Here is an 11093-nt window from a genome sequence, read left to right as displayed (position 1 = left end):
AAAAACTGAATTGGAATTTATAATGTTAGGTCTTAGATTGATATATTGCATGTAACAAAATCAAGGGTTGCACTTATTTATTTATTAAATACATTTTAAGTGGGGGAGAGGGGATTTGGATCTTGAACATTTCCGTTAGAAACAATGTCATTGAGGTACAAGTCTCTTCGCAAGTTGCTTTTATCTCAATTTTGATCAATGTTGAAGAAATTCAAAGTTCAAAGAATTTTGCTCAAGTTAAAATCAAACTTAGTGAATTTACGAGTATTTCACTCACTCGAATAAAATCGTTTTGAAATAGAATTCGAGTGCTACTAGAAGAAGAATTCTTGCCAGCCTTTTACCCTACTTTGTGCACATGTGTGAATCACATAATGCACAACTTTTTAAAGTCTAACTACAAATCTTTTGTATGTTTTGATTGATCATAACTATTTTGTTATAGTGGATTTTTTAATGAGATTGAATCTCTGAAATAGTTTTTCCATTAAAGAAACTCTTCATTGATTTTTAGCTTAATTTGTTACAAAAAATGGTTGTGCTTGTTTAATTTATTGCTTTTATTAATGTGTAATAATAATAATAATAATAACAATAAAAAAATAAAAAAATAAAAACAAAAACTGTTAGAATCAATTTGGGTAATAGTTAGTGTGGTTACACTACTAAGTTTATAACTCTAAACTTAGTCCAAATAGTTGAATCTTTCAACAACTCCACTACATAAGCTTTTATGGGTAAATATATATGGTCATAGCGTAGGATTATCAGCAACGCTTAGATGTGATGGTCATAGAGTGGGTAAAAGTTAATGGCTTCACATACTAATTCTTGTTAATTGTAATATTATTTTTTGGTTAGAGGACCTACTATTTTGGTGCTGTTTTTACAATCTCTTTAAATTCATGAATAAAATTTTTAACCTTTCTAAAAGAGGGGAAAAAAAGTTATTACAGGTAAAAATGGAATTTCCATATAAAGCTATGTTTTTTAACCAGTTGCATGTACTTGAATGGAATACACAATCTGGAGAAATAAATCCATGACAGTAGTCTTTATTTTCTACTTGGAAAATCTTTTCTTAGAAAAAGTAAATTACCGAATTTTATGAACAAGCTGTGTTAATGTTATAGACTATCTTATCTTACCACTAATCTATTCATTTGGCTTGGTTTGGAGCACGTTGCCTCATTAAGATTTTTTTTTTTCTTCATTTAATTCGTTGAATATTCATGTTCATTTATCTTCTTCTTTTTTTCTCCCTCCCTTTGTAAGAGTGGTCCAAGTTTCTGAAATTTTTTTTTCAATTAATTTGTTGAATATTCATATTCATTGTGGATCCAGGGCCAGTTTTTCCTTGGACTTGGAGTCCCACAAAGTCTATATACAAACATATATATATATATATATATATATAAAATAAATGAAGCTAAGATAAACTCAAATTAGAATTTCAAATTAGAGTTCTAATTTTGCACATCCTCACTACAAAAAACATGACTTGTTTCAACCCACTTTTTCCAAGGGTTCAGTGAAAATAGTTGAAATAAACACTAAAAACTGACGCGCTAATTAAAATATGACTAATTTTGTTGCAATGGTCATTAAAACCCTTGAAATAAACTAAAACACTAAAATCCCGCTTAATTGTTGCCTCCAAATTTTTAGGATTTTTTAAAAAACTAACTATAAAACCCAAACAATATCATTAGTTAGCAAACGTTTCAAACTAATTTCGTTTATAATAATTCGAGCTCAGTGGACTCGATTTAGGAAAAATTGATGTGGAGAAAACATGGAAATCGAGTTCAACGAACTCGGTTTCCATGTACAGAAATCGAGTTCATTAAACTTGGTTTCCATGTACAGAAACCGAGTTCAACGAACTCGATTTCCATGTATGGAAAACGAGTTCAATGATCTGATAAGAAGACGATCTGAGCACGATCTGATAAGAAGACGATCTGATAAGGTCCATCTTCTGCAGACGCAGCCAAACATTAGATGGCACTAGACTTCGTTATCTGATCAAGCAAACCCAACAACAAGCTCTCTGAGCACGATCTGATAAGGTCTTCTGCAGACGCAGCCAAACATTAGAGGCAGAAAGTTTCACCTTGATTGGTGCCTCCAAATATGTTTCAAGATCAGTTTCATCCTCACTTATTGTTGGAGGCAGAAAGAAGACAACTAAGACCTATTATCGAGAACAAGTCAGGGATAGTTCTTGTGCATACAACATCAGGATACAAGTATGGTTGCTATCTTTTTTGCTTCTGGTGCTAAAGTTTTTAGAATAGTAAAGGAGATGGTCTGTGATAGTAACTAGCAGTGGGCTGGTAGATTGTTTTTGGTTCCTCTTTTATCATATCCTTAGAGCTTAAGATCATCAAGTACTTTATTCTATTTTGTGTACTTTATTCTAGTTGAAAGAAGAAGTAAAGCACCTCAAAAGCATGCTTGAACAACAAGCTATTCAAATGGCAGAACAAAGAAGACATTTTGAGGAACAACAAGCTAGTCAAATGGCAGAACAAAGAGCACATTATGACAATACGATGATGCAAATGTTGAGTTATATCACCTCGCAATCAGCCCAATCTAGTAGTGATCACTAAGGTATGAAGATCAACTCAAGCTAGCCACTGTTTTAGTACTATTGGATAAATTTGGAATGACCTGTTGAGCTGATTATGTGGATAGAATAGATAGGTACTAGTTTGCTTTTGCAATCCTTATCTTGAAAAATTTATTGTGGATGTTTGTTTTTTTGGTAGCTGATGAAAGTAGTGAGTAGTGACATTAGAACAAATAAGTGAGGTACAGTAGAGAATAATTTGGATGATGTAAGTTATTTTCAGACTCTGTTCATTACCTTAGAAATTGGTGAGTGTCTCTAAAATCATAAATCCAAAACCTTGAACCAAGACATTTATTTAATTCTTTTTGAAATTAAAAAGAATTATAGGAGAAACGTTGGTATTTGTCTCATCAATCCTTCCAAAAAGATCTACTATATATCTCATCTCTCTGTTCTGTACATGGATTTTTATATGTATGTGTTGAATTGACTTTCATTTTTTTTTTTTTGGTTGTGGCAGATTTTTTTTGCTTCAAGGTTGGATATACCCAGTGCTTGGCAATTGCTGTAGGTAATTTTTCTTTTTTGGTTTTATATTGATGTGTTGTAATTTGATTGCTTTGGAAACTAAATTGTTGTGTTTGCTTAGTGTGATTATTTGTGATATTAAAAATAAAATAAGAAATAATAGACAAGTACCCACGTATTTTATGGACCTATGTTCTTTCCAAGTGTTCTTCTTAAATTTTTTTTTTTTAATTTTTTTTTATGGATATATGGATTTTTATGAAAGAAAGTAATTCCGTAAGACTTTGTTGATGAATGACGTTTCTTTAATTAGCATGTTTTATTTAGATATATGAACTTTGTTGTGCCTTTTTTGTTCTTTTTAATATTGTGGGTATCTTGAATTTGATATTGTGGAAAGATGTGTAGATATATTTGTTGGGAAATTAACAAACTTTTGGTATCATTCTCTCTTTTTCAGAAACTTGAGGGCACCCATAATGGCTAAAATGTTCAATTGTACTAGCTGATAACTTCTTGCTTTGGAGATGATGATGAAGAATAAAATGTATCAAAACTTTTAACTATGAGACAGATTTGGTCTTTGTACAAATTGTGGTTGTTGATATCTTTTCTCTTAAACAATAATTGACATATCGGCAGTTTGTATGTGGCCCCTAATTTGTTAATTTGTAGGTTTGAGTTTAGAGATCAAAGAAAGTGTAATTGTAGCAATATACCACTTTTGCTATACATCAATATCATAACATATCATCTCAACAAATTGTGAATTTTTGTGTGTAATTGTAGCAATATATATATATATATATATATTGTGCATGATTGTGATTTTTTTTTTTAATAAATAAAATAAAATCTTATTTTGAGGGTCAAGAGACCCCTTAAATAACCTTATTTATCAAGGGTTGTAAATATAAATCTTTTAAACCTTGGTAAAAGGTTATTTAAGGGTCTCTTGACCCTCAAAATAAGATTAGAGAACTTGTTTTGAGGGTCACAAAGGCCTTCAAAATTTCATTTTCGACAATATATGTTTCGAAGGTTATTAAAGGTAAATTGGACTCTTAAAATAAAAAATTTCAAGGTTTTGAAATACTTTTTTAAAGTGTTTTGACCCTTGAAAAAAGTTAGATTTGTTGTAGTGCCTAAATTATTTATTCTTAAAGAGTTTTATTTCTTAATTTTAGAATCAAATGTGGGACCACATCATAAATATTCATCCAAGTGAGTTATTAAGTACAAAAACCAAAGAGTTTAGAATAAATGAATTGTTAAAAAAAAAAAAATGCTTCACAATAATATATATAAAAATGGACAATTTACATTTTATATCTGATAATATCCTTAGAAATTTTTTTAAAGAGTTAATAAAATATAAAAATGACTATCAATATTATTTAAATTATATATATACGAATTATATTATGCATCTTATTGTATATTTTTAAATGTATCCATGTTGATAGGCGAAGAATGTATTGACCAATTTGGTACCTTAATCAATTAATTAGCCAAGTGAATTAATTAGGTTCAATTATATGCAAAAAGCGTGGTAGCACAAACAAATCACCAACTAAGTTAAATGCAACGGAAAATAAATTTAACACGGGTGATTTGTTTACGAATGGGGAAAACTACCGAGGCAAAACCCCACCGAGTGAATTTAAGATCATCACTCCTGAGAATCCACTATTATCAAAACAAGCGGTTACAAGTAAAAGGAATCTCAGTACCTAATACCAACCTACAGTGAACCCTTACCCTAATACCTAATTGGACTTGTAATGTAGTGGCAATCTCTCCTTTCAATGCACGGCTTTCAGTACGTGACTAACCAATGATGCACAGATCGTAGTACGTGACTAACACACCAACTTGAGGAAGATATTAGCTACAAAGTTCTTCAATTCATCTAACAATGAAGATCAAGAAGTTCCTTAGTCACAAAACCCTTGGCGCAAAGACACAGTAGATTCTAGAGAAAATATGATGAATTAGAGCAAATTCTGTCTTCGGTCACAATTTGCATGCACAATGACTTTTCATCAAGTTGCATCACCTTTGACGACCCTTAAAATAATCTTTATATATGTTTAGGGCTGTGAGAAAAGAAACCCTACACAAATACACATGGATATGTGTGAAATCAGATCTGGAAATCTGAATTTCATAATTCTCGATAGATACAGTTTCTGTTGAGCTGCTGTTGAGCATCAACATTAAACGAGTGGTGGAGCCACAGGTATACATGGGGTGGCCTTGGCCCCTCCAAAATTTTTATTTATTTTTTACAATTTAGGTATATTTTATAAATATTTAAATGTTATATGAAAAAAAAAATAAGAGTTGGCCCTCCCAAAAGAAAGTATTAATCAAATAATCTAGTAATTTTTCTCAAGATTCCTATTCTCAAGATTTATCAAGAAAAAAAAAAAAAAAAAAAAGCTCATATGAGTCTTCAATTATAACATTATGATTTTGATTTGTCAAAAATGGATGAAGTTTTGCAAACAATTTATGCATTAAAATTTTTAAAAGGAAATTATGAATAATTTTGCTATAAAAATAATAATTGATGAAGTTTATTACGTAAAGTATTATTGTTGCGTATGATTTTGATGGAAGATTCTATATTCATTGATGATGCCGAAAAAATCACCAGTGAGTCATATGGTTCCAACACGCTCGACACCAGACCTGCCTAACACAAAAAAAGACCTTACAGAGAGTACAGGTGTGGTACCGGCCAAAGACCCTCCGAAGGTTAAGTCAGAAGAGAGCTTTAACAATGTTAAAGAGTATCAGTTTTAGTGAAATTGTGTGTTACCTTTTTCTTGAGGGTCTTTGGGTTTTTATAGTCGTGTAGGGTCAAACTCTTTTGCTTGCGGAACAAGTCTTTTCCTTATGGGGAAGATACTCATTAATGCGTGTATATTCTAGAATTCTATTCATGTTGGGATTCTACAAATCAAGGCTAATCTTGTGTCGCAAGTATTTTCCATTTAAGGTTCCTTGGAGACCACATAATAATGGGCTGGATGCCACGTGGTCGTTCGGTCTGTACATGCCACGTCTGTCCGTGCCACCTCCGTAGATAGCTTCGTCATGCATAATTTTTCCTCTTTAGTTGCCCCCTTCACCCTATGGGTCCGTGATCTCAGAGTGGAAGGACCCATGGGGTAACGATTCGATTTGGATCCTAAGAGACTTGTCAGTCTTTGACAAGCTGGCCTAAAATTATTTATGGCGCAGGGGACTTGAATTTTGACCAAGACCCTTTTGGGTGACATGGCTCATCTGTCCTTCTATAGGTAGGAAGACTTCGAATTTCCACCAAGGCACTCGTGGGCAATTTGGTTAATCCTTCCACCCGTAGGTAGTAGGACTTAAAATTTTCACCAAGGCACTCGTGAGTGACTTGGTTCGTCCTTCCACCCGTAGGTAGAAGAACTTAAATTTTGTAACAAGGCACTTGCTGGTGGCTTGGTTAGTCCTTCCACCCGTAGGTAGTAGGACTTTAAACTTCGACTAAGGCACCCGTAGGTGACTCGATTTGTCCATCCACCCACAGGTAGATGGACTTAAATTTTGACCAAGGCACTCGTGAGTGACTTAGTTCGTCCTTCCACCCATAAGTAGAAGGACCTAAATTTCGTACCAAGGCACTTGCTGGTGGCTTGGTTCGTCCTTCCACCTGAAGGTAGGAAGACTTAAATTTTGACCAAGGCACTTGTGAGTGACTTAGTTCGTCCTTCTACCCGTAGGTAGAAGGACTTAAATTTCGTACCAAGGCACTTGCTGGTGTCTTGGTTCGTCCTTCCACCCGAAGGTAGGAAGACTTAAATTTTGACCAAGGCACTCGTGAGTGACTTAGTTCGTCCTTCCACCCATAAGTAGAAGGACCTAAATTTCGTACCAAGGCACTTACTGATGGCTTGGTTCGTCCTTCCAACCGATGGTAGGAAGACTTAAATTTTGACCAAAGCACTCGTGAGTGACTTAGTTCGTCCTTCCACCCATAGGTAGAAGGACTTAAATTTCAACCAAGACACTTGTAAGTGACTTGGTTCGTCCTTCCACCCGTAGGTAAAAGGACTTAAATTTCATACCAAGGCACTTGCTAGTGGCTTGGTTCGTCCTTCCACCCGAAGGTAGGAAGACTTAAATTTTAAATGAGAATCAGGCGCCATTGGCATCCTTGGTCGTCAGTACCCTTGGTTGTTGATCCATCCCATTAGGATGAGGATTAGGTGTCCGTCGGCTTCCTTTTGTAGTGTTTAGCCCTGAGGTCTTATTCCAGCGTTGGCATTTGTCGTATGCTTATACGTAGGATTAGGCATCCTTTTGCACGGTAGGCCATGGATACACTACACCCGGGACGTGTGATGCCCGAACTTTCAACCTTTGGGATGCGTTGCAGTCCTCTATTAGTGTCCCATTCTTAAGGTATTTTGTCCGTCTACTTTGGGTCGTGGACTTTTCGACGTGACTGAGTGTTACCTTGCCATCATTTTTTTTTTTTTTGGACCACCTTTTTTTCATGGACGTGCATCCGTCCATTTCTTTTTTTGTCCGTCCACCTTTTTTCATGGACATGCATTCGTCCACACCTTTTTTTTTTTTTTTTTTTTTTTGATGGACATGCATGTCCACTTTTTTGGACATGCATCCGTGCACTTTTTTTTTCATGGACATGCATGTCCGTCCACTTCTCTTTTTTTTTTTTTTTTTTTTTTTTGTTTTTTTTTGGTCCACCTTTTTTTCGTGGACATGCATCCATCCATTTCTTTTTTTTGTCCGTCCACATGCATCCGTCCAACTTTTTTTTTTTTTCACCTTTTTTTCATGGACATGCATCCGTCCATTTCTTATTTTTTGTCCGTCCACCTTTTTTCATGGATATGCATCTGTCAAACTTTTTTTTTTTTTTTTTTTTTTTTTCATGGGCATGCATGTCCACTTTTTTGGACATGCATCCGTCCACTTCTTTTTTTTTTTGGGTGTCCGTCCACTTTTTGGGTTGTCATTTTTTGGTCGTGGATTTGTTGAGGTGACTAAGTGTTACCTCGTCACCTTATTGGTCGTTCGCTTGGGGTCGTGAACTTATTGAGGTGACTAAGTGTTACCTCGTCACCTTGTTTGTCATCCACCTTGGGTCGGCGACTAAGTGTTAGTCATCCACTTGGGGTCATGGACTTGTTGAGGTGACTAAGTGTTACCTCGTCAACTTGTTAGTCGTCCACCTTGGATCGTGGATTTGTTGAGGTGATTTAAGTGTTACCTCATGACCTTTTTGGTCGTCCACTTGGGGTCGTGGACTTATTAAGATGACTAAGTGTTACCTCGTCACCTTGTTGGACGTCCACCTTGGGTCGTGGACTTGTTGAGGTGACTAAGTGTTACCTCGTCACCTTATTAGTCGTCCACCTTGGGTCGTGGATTTGTTGAGGTGATTGTTACCTCATCACCTTTTTGGTCGTCCACTTGGGGTCGTGGACTTATTGAGGTGACTAAGTGTTACCTCGTCACCTTGTTGAACGTCCATCTTGGGTCGTGGACTTGTTTAGGTGACTAAGTGTTACCTCGTCACCTTGTTAGTCGTCCACCTTGGGTCGTGGATTTGTTGAGGTGATTGTTACCTCGTCACCTTTTTGGTCGTCCACTTGGGGTTGTGGACTTATTGAGGTGACTAAGTGTTACCTCGTCACCTTTTTGGTCGTCCACTTTGGGTCGGCGACTAAGTGTTAACTCGTCACCTTGTTAGTCGTCCACCTTGGGTCGTGGATTTATTGAGGTGATTGTTACCTCGTCACCTTTTTGGTCATCCACTTGGGGTTGTGGACTTATTGAGGTGACTAAGTGTTACCTCGTCACCTTGTTGGATGTCCATCTTGGGTTGTGGACTTGTTTAGGTGACTAAGTGTTACCTCGTCACCTTGTTAGTCGTCCACCTTGGGTCGTGGATTTGTTGAGGCGATTGTTACCTCGTCACCTTTTTGGTCGTCCACTTGGGGTTGTGGACTTATTGAGGTGACTAAGTGTTACCTCGTCACCTTGTTGGACGTCCATCTTGGGTCGTGGACTTGTTGAGGTGACTAAGTGTTACCTCATCACCTTGTTAGTCGTCCACTTTGGGTCGTGGATTTGTTGAGGTGATTGTTACCTCGTCACCTTTTTAGTTGTCCACTTGGGGTCGTGGACTTGTTGAGGTGACTAAGTGTTACCTCGTCACCTTTTTGGTCGTCCACTTTGGGTCGGCGACTAAGTGTTAACTCGTCACCTTGTTAGAAGTCTACCTTGGGTCGTGGACTTGTTGAGGTGACTAAGTGTGGCGACCGTCCACCCATAGTCAACTTTGGTCATGCATATGCCTGTAGGTAACTTAGCGTAGTGACTGTCCATCTGCAGGCGACTTTGGCTACGCGTCTACCCATAGGTAACTTAGTATAGTGACCGTCCACTTGTAGGCGACTTTGGCCATGCGTCTACCCGTAGGTAACTTAGTGTAGTGGCCATCCACTCGTAGGTGACTATGGCCATGCATCTACCCGTAGGTAACTTAGTACAGTGACTGTCCACCCAATGCATTATACAAATATTCCTTGTCTATTGCCCCCCTTCCATGTTTGCCTTCGCTACTTGAGTTGATCATCTCTCAGATTGTTCGTCACCTTGGCGACTTTGATGATCGGTAGTACCTCGGAGATATTTTAGAAGGGTAGGCGGTATTGGTTGTTCGCATTTCTTTTTTTAATCGCAAGTAGAGTATATATTCTTCAGGCATTCGATATTCTAAGGGTGAGGTAGCTTCTGCCCATCAAGTCTCTCTTGTAGGGTGGTTGTCGGCCAAAAAGTGCCTTTTTCGTGGGGAATTGGTCTTCCGTCTTGCTGGGTTGCTCCAGGTTGCTGCAACTTCCCTTGGCCTACAAGGATCTCTATTTGTTGTTTCAGATCATAACACTCCTTTGTGTCATATCCATGTTCATGGTGGTAATGTCAATATTTGGTGCTTTGATCGCTTGCTTGGATCCCCATTCATCCTCCTCGGCCATTCCAACATAGGGTCGTCTTTGATAAGTGTAAGTATATGGTCGATAGGAGCGTTTAGTGAGGTGGAGCGAACGGGTCGGCTGTTAGAGTGTCTAGGCCTCTTGCCTTCTCTTTGGCCAATCGTTCGTCGTCCTACAGTATTGTAGTCATCAGTCTTCTCTTCTATTTGTTGTTCCCTTTTGTAATATTTTGAAGGGGTGGATAGTGATTATGACCACTTCTATGTTGATCATGCGATAAGACTTGATGTTCTTGCGGATGCTTAATTTGCACTTCCAACACTTGGTTTTGTAGCATAAGAGCTTTATTTTGTTGAGTAAGTCGCTCAATTGCAGCCGAGAGTGTTTGCAGTTGCCATTCTACAACAGTGGGGGGATTTCCAGTTTCTTGGTTGGCTGATGCCATCGATCGAGTTTGGACCGTACGACCTTTTGTCTCAGGGATAAAGCAATGACTGATTACTCGTATTTCCCACAGACGGCGTCAACTGATGATGCCAAAAAAATCACCAGTGAGTCATATGGTTCCAACACGCTTGACACCAGACCTGCCTAACACAAAAAAAGACCTTACAGAGAGTACCGGTGTGGTATTGACCAAAGACCCTCCGAAGGCTAAGTCAGAAGAGAGTTTTAACAATGTTAAAGAGTATCAGTTTTAGAGAAATTGTGTGTTACCTTTTTCTTGAGGGTCTTTGGGTTTTTATTGTCGTGTAGGGTCAAACTCTTTTGCTTGCGGAACAAGTCTTTTCCTTATGGGGAAGATACTCATTAATGCGTGTATATTCTAGAATTCTATTCATGTTGGGATTCTACAAACCAAGGCTAATCTTGTGTCGCAAGTATTTTCCATTTAAGGTTCCTTGGAGACCACATAATAATGGGCTGGATGCCACGTGGCCGTTCGGTCTGTACATGCCATGTCTGTCCGTGCC

The 11093-nt window shown here is 37.3% G+C and overlaps 1 long non-coding RNA gene across 1 annotated transcript; it reads left to right on the top strand.

Moving 5' to 3' along the window:
* Positions 1-2110: 2110 nt before the first annotated feature.
* Positions 2111-3871, top strand: LOC126700279 (uncharacterized). The gene is made up of 4 exons (XR_007647093.1): positions 2111-2252; positions 2427-2619; positions 3102-3152; positions 3570-3871. It is a non-coding gene; the product is annotated as an uncharacterized LOC126700279 (long non-coding RNA).
* Positions 3872-11093: the final 7222 nt, after the last annotated feature.

This window comes from Quercus robur, chromosome 9 (assembly GCF_932294415.1).
Source record: "Quercus robur chromosome 9, dhQueRobu3.1, whole genome shotgun sequence".
Classification (NCBI taxonomy): domain Eukaryota; kingdom Viridiplantae; phylum Streptophyta; class Magnoliopsida; order Fagales; family Fagaceae; genus Quercus; species Quercus robur.
This window is presented reverse-complemented; position numbering and strand designations above follow the sequence as displayed.